This window comes from Alosa alosa, chromosome 4, assembly GCF_017589495.1.
Source record: "Alosa alosa isolate M-15738 ecotype Scorff River chromosome 4, AALO_Geno_1.1, whole genome shotgun sequence".
Taxonomy (NCBI): Eukaryota; Metazoa; Chordata; class Actinopteri; order Clupeiformes; family Clupeidae; genus Alosa; species Alosa alosa.
The window spans coordinates 3,674,998-3,692,926 of record NC_063192.1 but is presented as its reverse complement, the minus strand read 5'-3'; the positions used below and the strand labels follow the sequence as shown (position 1 = coordinate 3,692,926).

Here is a 17,929-nt window from a genome sequence, read left to right as displayed (position 1 = left end):
ATCGTTGTTTAATTAGCCGCCCTACATGATAACATAATCTGCAACTGGTCTATGAGCTCTCACAAAAAAAAACAGTCTGGAGAACCACATTAAAATGGTTAGGTAGCATCTCACTGCAGACCACGCACTGTGGCTTTGGGCAGTCTGTCTCCCAATCCACGTGAAGCCGAGGGCTATATGCCTCATCATACTTTCGTTTTCTTCGCGCAGTCTTCTCTGTCTCGTTCTTTCTTTTATCCCCCTGCGTTCCATCTCCACCTTCATTAGTCTGCCCCCCATCCCATTCCATCGTTACCTGTGTCCTGCTCTGTTTCTCTCGCTTCTCCTCTTCGATCGCTTTAATTAGGCCTTTTGGACAGTGTCCCTGTTTTTAGACAGTTTTCCATGTTTACACAGCCTTCTACCTAGCCTATACTTCAACGAAACTAACGCGCCAGATATTCTGGCTGCCCGCAGGAAATCACGTGTAGCCTATTGTGTGTAGCTTATTTTTTAATGAAAACATACCCTATTATAGAGTTTACAAATGATTTCCTTTAATTTCACGTTTCCATATCATTATAACCTAATTCGAAATTATGTATTATTTATGAATTAATTAGAGTATTAATTAATTAATCATTTTTAACTCCTTTCCGCCATTGCCCTTTTCATCTCGCGTACCCCCTAGTGGCAGCTCGCGTACCACCGGGGGTACGAGTACCACAGTTTGGGAATCCCTGTTCTAGAGTGATGTTGCTCAATGGTATATTAGAAGAGCACATTATCAAGCTCTAGTATGGAGGCAAACACACATGCCAAATCCAGTGTTACTAAAAGTAAAATGTTTTTTACTTGTCGGTTGTTGCTGACGGTAGATGCAGTTCTGCATTAGGCTTATTCCTGCTATCTATGTTCATATGTACTGTAGGATATATTCTGAGTTGAAGGTTATCTGTGCAATTTGTTATTGTGCTGAAATGCATGAAACACCACGAGTGACTCACTATGTTAGCAATAAAAATATGGTTGTGTTTTGATTAGAATTTCCGAGTTTATTACATGTTAACTGTAACCATGTTCCCATTAAATATGTTAATAAACTATAGTATGGCTTCTTTAATGCTCAAACATGTATTTAGAGAACACTTTTATTTGGTTTTAATGATTACTTTTGAAATTAACCCAATTTAGGGAAAAATAAGCAAAAATAATCACTATTTTATGTTAAAATGCTGATTATGTGGCTTAGAACTCAGAATTGAGCTTGGTAAACAAAATATTCTGAATCAGCATCCTCAAATTAGGTAAGAATGGTGGTTTACCAACTTTTCCTCAAATTTGCCATCAGAAGTTCTCTTATGTGAAGCTGCTGTCCCTCTATATGTCTGTCTGCTTGATTGCCTGTCTGTCTGTCTGATTGGGTTGCTTTTGGCTAACTCTCATCCAGAAGGCTGAAACAGGTCAAGCTGTAAGTTATGCATCTGCATTATGCATTTTAAACACCATCTGACTAGAGCAATGCATGAAATAAGAGGAATTGATAGTGTACATGTTTTATGAACCTGGTGTGTATGCATTTTGTGTGTGTGTGTGTGTGTGTGTGTGTGTTCAGCCTTGGACTATTCCTGTGGGAAGCCGGCCGTCCCCCCTACTGTGAGCCGTGTGGTGGGCGGGCAGGAGGCCACACCTAACAGCTGGCCCTGGCAGGTGAGACACCTGAGCTCACCTGAGCAAAGCTGAGCTTAGCTGAACTCAACTGAACACACCTGAGTATAGCTGAACTCACCTGAACACACCTGAGCATAGCTACACTCGCCTGAATTTAGCGGTCCTGTCTCTGTCTCTGTTCAGCACCAGAGTTAGCATAGAGTGTATATGATAATATCTAATTGTTAATGCATTAGCCTAGTTTGGGACATGACTAACAGGTCTGTCCCTGCCTCAGGCTTATCTTCAGCACCAGATGGATGGTATCTGGTTCCCCTCCTGTGGAGGAACCCTCATCTCCCCTGACTGGGTCCTTACTGCTGCCCACTGCATCAAGTAAGTAACTTAAACACATATACACACACACACACACACACACAAACACCTGTGGAGGCACCCTCATCTCCCCTGACTGGGCCATTACTGCTGTCCACTGCATGAAGTATGTAACTTCTACACACATTCTCTCTCTCTCTCTCACTCACTCACTCACACTCACACTCACACTCACACTCTCTCACACACACACACACACACACACACACACACACACAAACAACTGTGGAGGTACCCTTGTGGTGCTGGTACCCTGGACAAATGGGTCCTCATAACATCAAGTATGCCATTTATCACTATCAATGAAGTCTCTGTTCAACGGGAAGGTGGGTGCTGAGGGTGCTGCAGCACCCCTTGCTTTTTGTTAATATAGGCCTACAAATTGCAGTTTGTCATTATATTTGTTGTCAAATAGGCAAATAGCAAAAAAGGTTATGGATAGCTTTGAATATAGCTATCCATAGATTAAACGTTATAGTCTAGCTATAGAAGTGAAAGTGGCGTGACTTCGCTGAGGAGAGACGTTGCAAAGCAGGCTAGTTGACTTCGAGAAAAGAATATTAGGCTACAGAAAAGAATACAGGATTTTTTTCTCTCCCGGCAGTAAAGACAGTAGATTCAGTGTTTAAAATGTAAATGCAAACTAAAGGTAGGCTAACTATGCATATGACCATCCAGAGGCTGCTGATCTGTCAAAAATGATGAAGATCAAGATGGTTTTATTGTTGCTGCCATTATTATCACAAACACGAATTGATAACGAGACCATGGCGATCGTGGGTTATATCTTGCCTGATTATTAGGCCATGCACCGGTTAGAATTCCGTGTAGCATGCATACTGCCAGTTTCCATATACCATCACCAACTAGTTTGCACTTTGGATATATCGTTGGATTGTGAAAAGCCCAATTTCGAATACAAAACGACAACATATGATGTAGGATGCATCTTTTGCAATTAGTCTTTGGCAAACCCACGACCTCACGTTTCTGTTAGTGCAGAGGTTTTTGCTACACTGTGAAGTTAGTTAACCTTACTTACCCTGTAAAACATGCAAACCGATTGCCTTGAAATTACAGACTAATCTGGGATAGGAATTCCAAGTTGTGCAAACAAATGCTTACTTTGTGTAGTACACTTACACTAAGGAGAATTCCTATTTAACCTAACTAGGTCATTACAAGTATATTGTGTAAACACAAGGTGTGCTAACTGATGTTACATTCTGCACTTCCAGAATGCCATGGCCCACATATTTGTAAAGATATCACATATTAATCCTTACTGAAATTCAATCTTAAATTACAAGCGACAGTGACAAATATACAAATATATATACTGTTGGTGTGTAATTTATGTGGATGACTATCCAAAACACTCTAATGCTGTGGGTAGAACTTCAGCAACATGTTACATTGGTATTTTGTTTTACTACACTCTGAAAGTACTGCACAATGAAGGGGGTTTGTCCAGCGGTTCAGGGAACCCTCTAATCTTTGATGTCCACAGTGAGTCAGGACTTTGTTTTACCACTTCATTCAAAGGCCTGATTTTGGCATTTCAGTGTATCCATGATGTTGTAAAGGCATTGGGGTTGATATTAATATCCAGACCAGAGAGGAGAGTGCATGTAATGGACAGCCACTAACACCACCATGTTTAATAGCAACATAAGTTTGCAAGGAGAGCACCCATAAAAATCCTAATCAAGCTCACATTTAGCCTCAGTAACTTAGCAGAGACAGGGTACCTGTATGTATGGTTTCCAGCTACAGATCTGTGTCTGTCTATAACTGTCAGCACTAGTTCTACTCACAGGTTTGGTCTGTTTTGGATAGTCATTGATGGGGTGATGTATCAATATAAATCACATATCAATTACACAACAACACTATATATAGCCTTTAGTGTCACTGTCACTTTGTTATTGTATAATATCCACGCTCCGTCAGGATTTCGTTTTATTTCATTCACACTCCACACGCCAAACCAGTTGGGGGCAGCAGCAACAATGATTTGCTAGTGGTAGAAACGACGAAACGCACGTTGCCCACGCCCTCCTCTCCTCCTCAGCCCCTCCCTCCCCCGTCTCCGTCTTCGCTACTGTTTTCGCTACTGTCTATGATCTCCGCCTAGGGAAAAAACTCCTAAATCCGGAAAATGTCTTCTTCAAGCGGCTCACCCTTACCCGACCCTGTAAACATCACTACATATAACAGTTTTTATTAACGTTTTGCTTTTCACACTGGTATTGTTGGTAATGAGAAATTTGAGAAATAAATACAAATTTGCTAGCGGCATTTGGCAAGCTAGTGTTAGCAAAGGCTAGGCCTAGCCTGCTTGTAGTAGTGATTGTATAGATGGATAAAACTGAAAATAGTAATAAGGTATTTTTTTCGGGTGCTGTTAGACTGACGACGAAGATTACATCCCCCCTGCACAAGGGTGGGCAAACGTAAGGTCCAGGCAAAGAAGAAAAGGGTGTCAGTCCCAGACGTGGAGCGAACAGTACAGGGACGGCTCGAGCTGTCAGAGCAGCCAGAGAGCGCGCCGACCAGCAGAGGCGTTTGGAGAACAGTCACCGTGAGAGGCTGGCAGCAACACAGGTGTTCTTGCTACGTAGCCAGTAACTAAAATGCTCTATGTAGTCAGTGGTTACAGCCAATCATTCTGTTTACTATTAGAGGTCGGCCCCTCGGCAGGCCACGGGCAGCGCTGCATCACTTTGTCGGGAGATATGCCACGATCATGACTGCCTCACGGAATGTTATCCCTTACGCAATCATCCTCTACAACTAACAATAGAACTACAACTTCCCATTCTTAGGGCACAGTGGCTACATTTCATGTGACAAAGAATACCTGCATTATGACTAAAATGGTATGTTCATCTTTTCCTTTGCACCTTTCAGAACATAATACAGCATCTGAACATGTCTGACCTAAGGTGTCTCACCACCAGCCTCCTGGAAAGGCAGCCAGGGGTGGTGTTTGATGCCCTTGCCATGCACCAAAATAGACAGGGTCCCCCGCCATCAGCTGGACTGCCAGGAGTTACTTGGTGTAGTTGTGGAAATTGCAGAGATATGCCCACGGACAGAGAGAGACGGTGTTGTGGGCAGATACCTGCCAATTGCATCAGCAACCTTCCCCATTTCCAGCAATACTGCCTGGACGAAGGCTACCTCCGTATTCATAGGCAGTATAGAGAGGATGTTACTGTTCTTGGACGGACCAGAGAGCTAGGGGCAGACCACAGGGAATACAGATACGCTGCCTACACACCCTATGTCTATTGGCAGCATGGGTCCCTTGGGGCAGGAAACCGTCTAGTCATTCCCAGTTGCTGTGTGTGGCGCATTCATGATTCCCTGATCCCCAGGGACAGTACACAGGTTTTCAGCCTGGCTTTTAGCTGTATTAGCTACATTTTGTATTTGTACCTAATTATTTGTACCTAAATGCAGTTTGCAAAGTGTGATGCCTTGTGAGGGGGTTTAGCTACACTAAGGGGAGCAAAAGACTAAAAACTGGATTAATGCATAGTGCCTCTGGTTATGCATATCTCTTTTAGCATAGCCTACCCTACAATCCCAATAGGCTATGAGTTCATATTTAAAACTATGGGCACAAATGTCAAAGAGCCAAAGCTACCACATAAAATTACATTAGTTTAAACGACTCTTTAACAACAAATAGTTTCTTTTTGGCTATATACATTCTGTTTTTGTATTTGTACCTAATTATCTTAATGGTATGTACACTTAATTGTTAGTCATATTACAAAATAAAATTTTTCGGGACTTTACTGGGAGCAACTTCTGTGAACAGCTCATTTCACCAATGTATCACTAAGAAGTCAGGAACAGGAGAGAAAAGCATGATGTTAGTATACCAATCTTGATCAAAGAACACTTTCAGGCACAACAAATGTTTCACCAATCCTGATTCTTGGTATTTATTATAAAACTACAAGACAGGAACTTTACATCTGCCAAGTGCAACAACATGAGTAGATATGTAACTTTTGGACTATATACACATGAGGCAGGAGGGAAGCAGCTGGGCACATGGATAGTCCTTAGCAGTCTTTAACAGCAAGAAGTTGGGCTAACGAGTCAGGCTTCATGTTGGTGAGCCACAGGAAATGAAGAGGCGATCTGCAGCAGAAATTTCAACCTGTTGACACACCAATCTGAATGAAAGAACATGAACAAATTAGAGCAGGACAGGACCTCTTAATCTGAGGGTTGGGACCCCATTGTGATTGAAAACGGCTGGAATTAGTTCTTAAACATAAAGCTACTGTGTCACTAGTCACTGTTTCTACTTACAAAGATAACTAGATTCCTCTAAATATTACAAACAGCTTATGAAACAGCAAGACTGGCATCTGTCTGGGGAGCAGGGTTTGCTTGACCAACTTTTTAGGAACCTCTGCAGCAGGAAACAACTTACTACCCAGCCATTAGCTAAGCATTTTGCCACATTACTGAAATTAGATGACATTACATTTTCCTACCTGTTGGGCAACAGCAATGTAATTGTTACACCTTCATAGGGGAGGACTGGACTGGAATTCTGATCCTGTGAAAACAGATACGAACACACACATGGGTATATTGTGATAAGACATGTTTGAAGAGCTTCAAAAGGGAAATGGTGATGCTATTTTGCTTTGTGTTTTGAGGGGGCCTGGTACACTTTGGCCCTCTTAGGCATTCCGGTACTCTCTAGCCGACACTGTACCACAGAAGTCTGCAGCTCCCCAATGTAGTTGTAGGACTTTGGAGTCCTCAACGCGTAGACGCCATTATGCTTGGCATGCTTTTTGTAGACCCTGTGGTACCTGGAATAAGATTAGTGTGCTTTGTGTTACCATAAGAGAAAAGCAGTTGTGGTGATTTCTAGAAATGAATACTGTAGTTGTCATAACACATACATCTGAGTGCCATCTGCCTTTGTCTTTTTCGCACGGTCACAGTGGAAATTGTAATCCAGGGCTGCCAGTAGGACACGAGCTTGATAGACAAAGGGAGTGAAGGCCTGTTGCTTACTCGCATACATTTAAAATATGATTTTGGAAGGACTCAAGCTCCGCAGTTGATCTGTGTTGTACAATTCATCATAGGACACACACACACACACACACACACACACACCTACCTGAAACGCAAGAACTTGTGCACATCTTTTAGCCACCGCTTCCTTAGGATGATCTCAACAAGGGCTTTGTGCGCTTTAGAGTCCCTCTTAATCCACGTCTTATCAGTGTCTGCCGGTAGGGGGCCATGTTTGCACCCTCCCATTGCCCACTCATGCTCGTTGCAGACGTGGTGGACAACCCCAATCCAAAGTTGCTAAAAATTACAAGAAAAAAGGGTGTATAACAGACAAAGACCTAATTAGTTCCTTAATGCAATAATGTAGAAAAAGGAAACAAAGCCAGAACAATGCACAACTAACCAAGAATTCCTCATACGAGTCAGCTGTCTTGCAGCACCACCAGAAGTCGCTTATGATGTCCTTGAGCCAGTGGAGCAAAACCGTTTGGTCTTTAACCAGTGCTGCCTAAATGCAAACATTAATTAAAGTTTAATCACAGAACAATTATAAAACATAGAATCGAGGCTTTATCACTACTGAACACTTACTTCAGACATCTTTTTGGACAAGTTCTTGGCCCCATGCCACATGTCCAGACTGTGGTGGATACCATGGTCCTTATACTTTCCTTTCACAGGATCTAAAAGAAAATGTGTACATTCAGACGTCCAACTACGACAACAACTATGTCTCATGACAACAACAGGCTCGCAAATGAAAACAAACTTACCCATTAGGGCACTGATTTGACAGTGGGCATCGGTGCACACTTCTACCAGCTTCACCTCCTTGATCAGCTGATCCACTGTCAGGATGAACGCCTGCTTTTCCATGATTGCAGAAAGGAGATCAGTCTGTCTCCTTTTCAACGGTCACAACATTTATGATCTTTTTGGAGTCATTCTCCATTGTTGTGTAGGTGCAACAATGGAGTGGCCCGGTGTGTCACACCTCCCATCAGCTAGGGAAAACAGTGCATAGCATAAGACAACAAACATAACCTTTGGAAACCATACAACTTCATAAATATGAGAAACATGTGTTACCAAGGATAACCACATCTTTGTTTTGTAGGCCCACTATCAATTCGGCCCTCTTCTCCATCCAAAACTTTTTGATGGTGTCGATGCAGTATACGTCTTGAATAGTGAAATATGTGTTCCGTCCAACCATACCCATGTTCATAAACTTGAACAGCAGGGCGATTTTGGAGTAGTTATTGCCAGAGATCAATATGTTTGCTGACAGCATAAAATCCCCTGCCAACATTCCATATTTCATGGCAGGTTGCGAAAACCAACGCCATACAACATGTCCATCAGCACAGACCTAAAAAGCAAAGAAAGTTATAGATAAACATTACAAAGATTAGGGACACATACATGTCACCATCATTTAGCTGTCCAACAAGCATGCACAGCACCAACAAAACATCTTTTATTGGCAAGATAGTGATTACAAATGTTAACATAACGAATATGTAAATGACATCATGGTACTTACCCATTCTAAAACACTTGCTGTGGCTCTGCTCTTGATGTGTACTTCGAATGGTGGATAGCGGTGACACTTTGCTCCTGTCTGACATTTCACTTGGCACTGTTGGACTGGACAAGTTTTGTGATGTACAGGTAGCAGTGCAGTCAAGCTTCAAATAAGGCAAATGAATCACGTGCTGTTCCGCCAGTCATTGATGATGCCTTCATCAACAACGGTTTCTTCCCCACCAATGCTCATTTCACTTAGACTAGGGGTATATAATTCAAAAGGAAAGTCTCAGCAGGGGATCATGAAATGCATCAGAACTTTAAAGCAACTTAGTAAGTTCATCATGTCATTGAAACCCCTTGGCTATTGATTTACATGTACCTGCACTCGAGCCTGGCCAATTCCTGTGCATCTTTGACCTTCTCCTTGCCTGTCTTTGTTGGTGGCCTGTAACTATCAATAATAGAGAGAACATTGACAAAACATAAAGGCAATGCATGCATACAATGTAGACATCATGGTAGTATAACTGCACTGGTCTAGACATTCTGTTCCATAGAGGGCAAAACATGTATTTTTTTTATGAAAATTGTCATACTTACTTATCTGAATCACTTGAACTTATGCTGGATACACCAATATCTGTTGGCAGCACAGGTTTCTTCATGGGCGTAGAGGTTTGTGGTCCCTCATACCTTGGAAAAGTGTTGAGAAATGACCAGAGGTGATTACATCTGTTTAAACTGGGCTCTTCTCATCCCAATAATGTGAGCATGTCAACCATTTATTGACACTTATTAGGCTACTTCATTGCCATAGTGAAATAATTAAACACACATAATCGCACGATCATCATACAAACCACAGCAAAGAAAGAACGCATTTACTATGACCAAGTTACCACCATGACCGCATACTTGCAACTGCCATGCAAGTGGGAAACTAAATCTAGGCAGAGAACATTTATACAACGTTATCGACTGTTCCAACCAATCTCCTCATGCCAGTTGAGTGGACTAGTCGAACGATCACTAGATGTGGCTACCAATCAACTAAACAGTACACACTATCAAAGGGGTAGGTTATGATCAACAGGCCCAACACAATCTAAGCAACGTATAACGTTACCGGAGATAGAGGATAGTATTCTAACGTAGCTGAAAGTTATCCTAATTTTTTAGAGCTAGCATTAGTTGTAATTTAGTATCCTTATGCTGCCAACATCATTCGTTAGCAAGACCACAAGCCAGTGAACATTCACCAATATCAAAATGTATTTATCGCATATTGGAACATTATACTCAATGTATTGTGTAGGACACAAAACTTGGTCATGTACAAATAATAGTATTTGGCAAACTGCTTAGCGTATGCAGCAAGGACGCTATCGCTAGGTTGGTAACATTAACGTTAGCAATGGCGGTCGAACAAAGTCAATTTACCGCTATCTACAGCTGACAAACATAACCTAGTGACTCGAGAGCTAATTCTACAATATCTCCTTTGCTTAATCAAAATTATGAATTATGTTTAACAGATGTTTACTTACCAGTCAAGAAGAAATGTCGCAAGTTCAGAATCGAACTGCATCTCCTTGCTATCCAACAGCTGTCTCCATCGGTGGAAAGCACTCCCTAGATTAACTCGTGTTTTTGCTCGCTTCCTATCTGATATTCTTTTCGCCTCAGATCGAGGTTTTTTAGCTGGAGGCGATGGAGGTCTCTTCCAAGAACTTTCGGCCATTCTCGCAGTTACACTTCACTGTAGAACTTGAACTCAGTGGGGGAGGGGAGTGCGTAATTGCGTTGTCTCTTTCTCGACTGCTCTGGGCTGCACTGAAGACGGTTTGGCCGGTATTTTACTCCTTGTCGCCACCTCAGACATAAACTGGTATTGCAAGACTGGACGACCCGGGGCTAGTCGGTTAGCACGCTAATTCTGGAGATCTCTGCAATGCAATGCATATTCTTCGATTAGAAAATATCAGTAGTGTTATTTCTTCACATTCTATTGATATGTATAGTTGATTTGTGAATGCATTACACTTCAAAAAGTCACAAAAAAGACACATTGTGCCTTTAAGATTGAATTTCAGGAAAGATTAATATGTGATCCCTTAAACAATATTTAGGCCGGGTCTGTGGTATTATGGAAATGCATTTTTGTCATATCAGTTAGCTGAACTGTGACATTAGTTAGCACAACTTCAATACACCTTTTGTGTTAAATAAACATACAGTATACTTTACTTGTAATTGTAATGACCAAGTTAGTTGAAATAGCAATTCTGTGTACTGTACTGTAAGTGCACTACACTAAGTGAGCATTCGTTTGCGCAACTTGACATTACAGACAAATCTGGAATGGGAATTGCATAGACAATCAGTTTGCATGCTTTTCTGAACAGGTTAACTAAGATTATAAACTAATTTTACAGTGTAGCACAAACTTCAGCAATTCAAGTATAGTTTACCGGTACTTGACTGATTACTTTTCTACCTCAAAATGAAGTAACACTCATTTTACGCAAGTAATCTCAACAAAAGACAAAACTTGAATTCTACTTACTATAACATTTTAAGTAAGTAAAACTATTATGTGTGGAAATATAATTTGTTACTGTTTAAGTTACAAGTTGTGTGTTTAATGCTATCATATCTGACAAATACTGTGAAGGTTCATTGTAAAACACTACCCTTAAATTATGTATATGAATTTCTTCGAATTTCATTGAATTTCAATTCTACTTCCTTTAATTCAAATTCGAATTGTAATTCTACATCCTGTTTTTGACCTTAATTCAAATTCAATTCAAATTCAAGAATTGAATTGGAATTTAGGAGTCATTCTCAATTAAATTCTGAATTGTGCACAAGCCTGCCCCACATAAGCATAATCTTGGCCTCAAATGAAAGGTAATACTCTGAAGTTTCATGCTTGCAATTATTATAATGGCATTTGTATAACAACCCTCATAGTAATAGGTATATTTAAACATTTTCAAATGTATTTATTTGTTACTTTTATTTTTCCTTCCAACTAGCTGAGGCCCCCCTGGCACCCCCTCGCGGCCTCCCAGGGGGCCCCGGCCCCCACTTTGAAAACCACTGCCCTAACAGTTTGAGAGACAGTGTGTATACGGGCAGTGGTAATATGTCCCACATTATTGGCTGATGTGTCTCCAGGGAGATTCCGGTGGCCCCCTGAACTGTCAGAACTCAGACGGAATCTGGGAGGTGCACGGAATCGTGAGCTTCGGCGCTCCTTCCTGTAACCAGGTGCAAAGACCCTCCGTGTTCACTAGGGTCAGCGCATACGTGTCCTGGATCAACAATGTAAGTATGGACACACGGACACGGACACACACACACACACCAGGGGCAGCACATACGTGCCCTGGATCAACAATGTAAATATGAAGACAAACACACACACACACACACACACACTATGAGTAGGGTTGGGCACCGAAACACGGTTCTAATATGGCACCGGTGCCGACACAAACGGTAGTAACTGCATCGAATAACAACGTGGATTTCGTTGCCTCATTTCGGTGCTTAAATAGCATTTTTTTTTTTTTTTTAATATATACTTTTTTATACGAGGGCATCACTGCATGTCCACGCCATCTCTAACGTCTTGCTCTGATAGCAACACAAACACATCCAGATACAGTTAGCTAACATATGATAAACACTGGATGTATAAACCAGAGGGGTGCACCACATAGGCAAGTGGACAGTGTTTGACAGCTTGCGTGAGCCCAAGTAGCTTACTTTATCGCAAGCTCCTGTCAAAATCTAGCATCACAATGAATATGAAGATCATGTTAAAAGTTAGCTGGCAAAAACATAAATATGTAGGTTACATACCTGATGTCACCAAGCTGTCAAAGAGGCTACGAAACCATCTCCGTACGTTATCGCTAATTAAACTCAGCTGACTGGTGTTAGCGCATAGCCATAGTTGCTGTTAAAATGCCTACTAGGCTAGCGCTGGGAATCTAAACACTTCAACACCGACATGTAGCCTAACATGTTCAAAACTACTGCGTGTTATGGGTTAAGACATTAAATTTCTTGAAGCAACTGGAAAATAGAGTCCATGTTAGATTTGCTTGCAAATGCCATTGTCCATGACCTGGCAGTTTTATGGCAAGCGGTTTTAACATACATTATGGCAAACCGCCTACACTGAGTAAACTTGAAAGCAGAGCTCACCATTGTGTGTGCATGCATGGGAAGCCGTTTTAACATTTAAATGTATTATTCGTAGGAGCAATGAGATATTGATAGTAAATTGAATATAACAGTTCAATTTCATGTTCAAATGTGTCTTATCAATTAAAAAAAAAAGCAATTCATGCTTTAGACCATTTTAATTTAAAACATTTTAAAAACAAAGTACCGGTTCAGGCACCGTTTTAAAAGTATCGATTTAGCACCGGTATCGGAATGTTCCACCCAGTACACTCCACCACCACCTGGCAGTCCACACCTGTATTGCTTTGATAATGTCAGCAGTAAAGTGCTACAGTGAAGTGCAAATAAAGTGCCAAAGTTCTGAACCCTGTCTCTGACCTGTTTAAGGGGACACTCAGGAGCAGGGCAGGCTCTTATCTGGACCGCATAATGGAGGGGCCAGGGGTTAGTTAATGGTTACTTAGGCGGCCATATTTTTGAGTCTTACTTACCTACTTAGTCTTACATTATGATACCCAGAATTTATTGAACCATAGTGCTACTTCAGATAGTCAATAGCTAAACTGCTTTGTGCAAGGGTTTAATTTATGTCTATATGAAGTCTGACTATCTAACAATAAGCCATAGTCAAAGTCTCATTTAGTGAAACCGGCCCCAGGTCTTGATAGGGTGACATGGTCTGACTGGGCTGCTGAGAAATCCTGCAGCAGAAAACACCTGGGTTACGCACATGGCCTACCTAGGCGATCAGCGCACACTCACACACACTCACGTCTGTTAAACAAAATGAAAAACACAAAATTAGCATTTGAAGGTCTTCCCAGACACTAACCAAAAACAAACACACTCATGATGAAAGTAGACGTTTCAGCAGCAAATACCAAAGCCCACGCCATGGTCAATCAGTGCCTGACATTTGTTTTAGTATATCTGCTCAAACGGACTAAGGATGAAACATTTTACACAAAGTTAAAAGTAACTGGGATACCAAAAGAACAAAACACACGACAGATGTCAGAAATCATGATAGAGACATTAACACACTGATTGAAGTCCACAAATGTTGTTTATAAAGCAACAATAACAAAAAAAACTTGTAGCAGTATGAAATAGCGACCCAACTGAGTTATAACAAAGCTGTGAAGTAGGTTGCAGTTTTCAGACAAATGCCATGTTTGAGCTTCTCAGAGAGAGAAAACAAAGAAGGAACAGAAAGAAATAAAAACCTCCAGCTCCACTGAACAATGACGACAACAATAACAATCCATAAAATGTACAAATATGACCACTTCAAAGTGAGTGGTTCAGTGGAATATAAACTATGATACGAGTACATTTGTGGGACTACAATATCAAACATATAAACTGTTAGTATATATGTGGGGCTACAGTATCAAACATATAAACTGTTAGTATATATGTGGGGCTACAATATCAAACGTATAAATTGTTCGTAAACTTGTGGGGCTACAATATCAAACGTATAAACTGTTAGGATGTTTTTCAGAGACGTGTAGTGGGAAAGGCTTTGCCTTCAGCAGGTGTTCTAGGTGTCCTCAGAGGGGGTTAATATTCCACTTGCCGGCGTGAAAGCTGTGTGAGTGGACACTGTGTGTAGAACCGGACTCACACACAGGATCGGTTTTAGACTCTTCAGGAGTGTGTCTGTACCATGCTGAAGTTAGTGTTTCTCGCAGCTCTTTTGACGGAAGGTAAGGTCCACACACACACACAGTGTTTGGGTCTGATACAATGTCTGTAAAGACTCCAGGAAAACTTGGCTAGCTTCATACACTTAAATAAAACCATCTGCTGAATCCCTGAGCTCTGAAACAATGTGTGTTGCTTATCATTCATCTAGTACAAGCTATTCACTGCTGTTCTGAACATGATGTCAACAATTTTAAAAATATTCTACAGTGTGTTTGATGTGTGTGTGTGTGTGTGTGTGTGTGTGATGTGTATTAATGTGTTTGTGTGTGTGTGTGTGTGTGTGATGTGTTTTAATGTGTTTGTGTGTGCGCGTGTGTATGTGTGTGTGTGTGGTGTCTGTATGTATGATGTGTGATGTGTATTAATGTGTGTGTGTGTGTGTGTGTGTGTGTGTGTGTGTGTGTGTGTGCGTGTGTAGCCTACGGTTGTGGGCTGCCCACATTCCCCCCTGTGGTGACGAGGGTGGTGGGAGGAGTGGATGCCAGAGCCCACAGCTGGCCCTGGCAGGTACAGGAACATCTCACACACACACACACACACACTCTTCATACATACAGACACAGAAACACACACACACACACATACAAACACAGATTCACACACACAGACACACACACACCATCATACATAATTTTTTCTTTCTAATCATTTTCATTATGTTCTTTCTCTCCCTCTCTCAATCTCTTCCTCTCTCCATCTCTTTCTCTCTCTCAGATCTCTCTGCAATACACCAGAAATGGCAACTGGTACCACACCTGTGGAGGAACCCTCATCTCTGCTGACTGGGTCCTCACTGCTGCCCACTGCATCAGGTACACACACACACACACACACACACACACACACACACACACACACACACACACACACACACACACACACCTGTGGAGGCAGACCCAGCGGCAAACGGACGGCATTTCATTTTTCCAAGGGGGGCACAAATTGATCACTGTTGCGGGAACTTAAATTAATCACGGTAGTTTACAAGGATATAAGGATACAAGGATACAAGGAAGTTTATAGTCACATGCATATAGTTACTGGAAGTAAGAAATGCAGTGCTACTTCAGATAGTCAATAGCTAAACTGCTTTGTGCAAGGGTTTAATTTATGTCTATATGAAGTCTGACTATCTAACAATAAGCCATAGTCAAAGTCTCATTTAGTGAAACCGGCCCCAGGTCTTGATAGGGTGACATGGTCTGACTGGGCTGCTGAGAAATCCTGCAGCAGAAAACACCTGGGTTACGCACATGGCCTACCTAGGCGATCAGCGCACACTCACACACACTCACGTCTGTTAAACAAAATGAAAAACACAAAATTAGCATTTGAAGGTCTTCCCAGACACTAACCAAAAACAAACACACTCATGATGAAAGTAGACGTTTCAGCAGCAAATACCAAAGCCCACGCCATGGTCAATCAGTGCCTGACATTTGTTTTAGTATATCTGCTCAAACGGACTAAGGATGAAACATTTTACACAAAGTTAAAAGTAACTGGGATACCAAAAGAACAAAACACACGACAGATGTCAGAAATCATGATAGAGACATTAACACACTGATTGAAGTCCACAAATGTTGTTTATAAAGCAACAATAACAAAAAAAACTTGTAGCACACCTGTGGAGGAACCCTCATCTCTGCTGACTGGGTCCTCACTGCTGCCCACTGCATCAGGTACACACACACACACACACACACACACACCTGTGGAGGCAGACCCAGCGGCAAACGGACGGCATTTCATTTTTCCAAGGGGGGCACAAATTGATCACTGTTGCGGGAACTTAAATTAATCACGGTAGTTTACAAGGATATAAGGATACAAGGATACAAGGAAGTTTATAGTCACATGCATATAGTTACTGGAAGTAAGAATGCAGTGCACCAGTGTCTGGTGGGCCCCTATTTGTGCATTTATGGGGGGACACCAACAAGGAGCACCCAAGAGCAACAGGGGCAAGGGAAAAACTCCCTTACTAAGGAAGAAACTTGGGCAGATCCACGGCTCAAGGGCTAACCCAACTGCCAGGGGTCTTGGTGTGTGTGTTGGGGGATGACAGGGGGAGATGGGATAGTGTGCTGTGTGAATGTGGGGAGAGGGCAGTGTGCAATATGTGTGTTGGGAAGCTTCCTCATGTGACAATGTGCTGTGTGTATTGGGGGCATATCTACGTGATAATTACAAGCTTACACTTAACAAAACATTAAATGTAGATGTTTGGGGTAAGCTATTGTTGTAATGGTGCAGCTCAGAGAGCCCCGTGCGCAGGGTTGGGGAGAGAAAGTGAGAGGGGATATGTGTGTTGGAACTGAGATGCGTGTGGAGAAAATAGACTGTTGAGACTGAAGTGAGTCATATTCAAAATAATGCAAAAAATAAATCCGCAGATAAAACCGAAATCCTCGTTCATTTACTAACCACTTTCAAATAGAGGGGAGGGAGTTATAGTCCCGAAGTTACAGATAACTTCGGCCCTGGAGCTGGAGCTCCCCTACGTTCTCCGACTAGGTCAGAAGAAAAAACAGTAAAGGTTAACGCTGTCAAACAAACCCAGGAACTACTAGGCCTACTTCTACTAACTACGATACGAGACATAGCCCATCTTATTTATTTTTATTTATTTATTTAAAGAGGAATGCCTCTTGAGATGTGGCATCTCATTTTCGAGAGGGTCCTCGATAGGACTGGACAAGGACAAGATACTACAGTACAGTACAATACAACATACACATTCACTCACATACAGCCCCCTTCCCCCACCCCCAACCCAACAGCCCCAACCCAACAGCTCCCATTCCCTAATAATACATACATATACACAAATATACAACAAGCATACATCTACAGATCCACATATATACATACAGAGACACATATATGCATGCGCACAGTACATACATACACATATACAAAAATATAGACACGTATTCTCACATCTATAACAGAGCATATTGACAGATCAGACAGACACACAAAAAAGCATTAATGAAAACAATTACAAATGGTCACTTGCTTTCAGATATGTGGAAAAAGATGTCTTAAAGCGACTCAAAGATGTAATTGATCTTAAGGCCCCAGGCAGGCTATTCCAGTCAAAGGGAGCCTTGTATTTAAATGAACGCCTCGCCGCTTTGGAGATATGTGGTACTGTAAATGATAGATATTGATTGTGCCTCAAACTATAGTTTGTTTGGTGGCAGTATTAAATGTTGTTGCAGGTAGAGTGGATAACTAAGATATATGCACTTAAAAATAAGCTGGAACCAATGAAACTGTCTCCTGGCGTTGGGTGACAGAATATTCAGTGAATCATACAGGATACAGTGATGCGTTCTGTTTGAACATTTTAACACAAATCTGCAAATGCTACTAAAGACAA

At 41.6% G+C, this 17,929-nt stretch overlaps 1 long non-coding RNA gene across 1 annotated transcript; it reads left to right on the top strand.

Annotated features, from left to right (window-relative positions):
* The first annotated feature begins 1,945 nt into the window (after positions 1 to 1,945).
* On the top strand, positions 1,946 to 15,388 carry LOC125293791. The gene is made up of 4 exons (XR_007193429.1): positions 1,946 to 2,025; positions 11,806 to 11,955; positions 14,957 to 15,045; positions 15,253 to 15,388. It is a non-coding gene; the product is annotated as an uncharacterized LOC125293791 (long non-coding RNA).
* Positions 15,389 to 17,929: the final 2,541 nt, after the last annotated feature.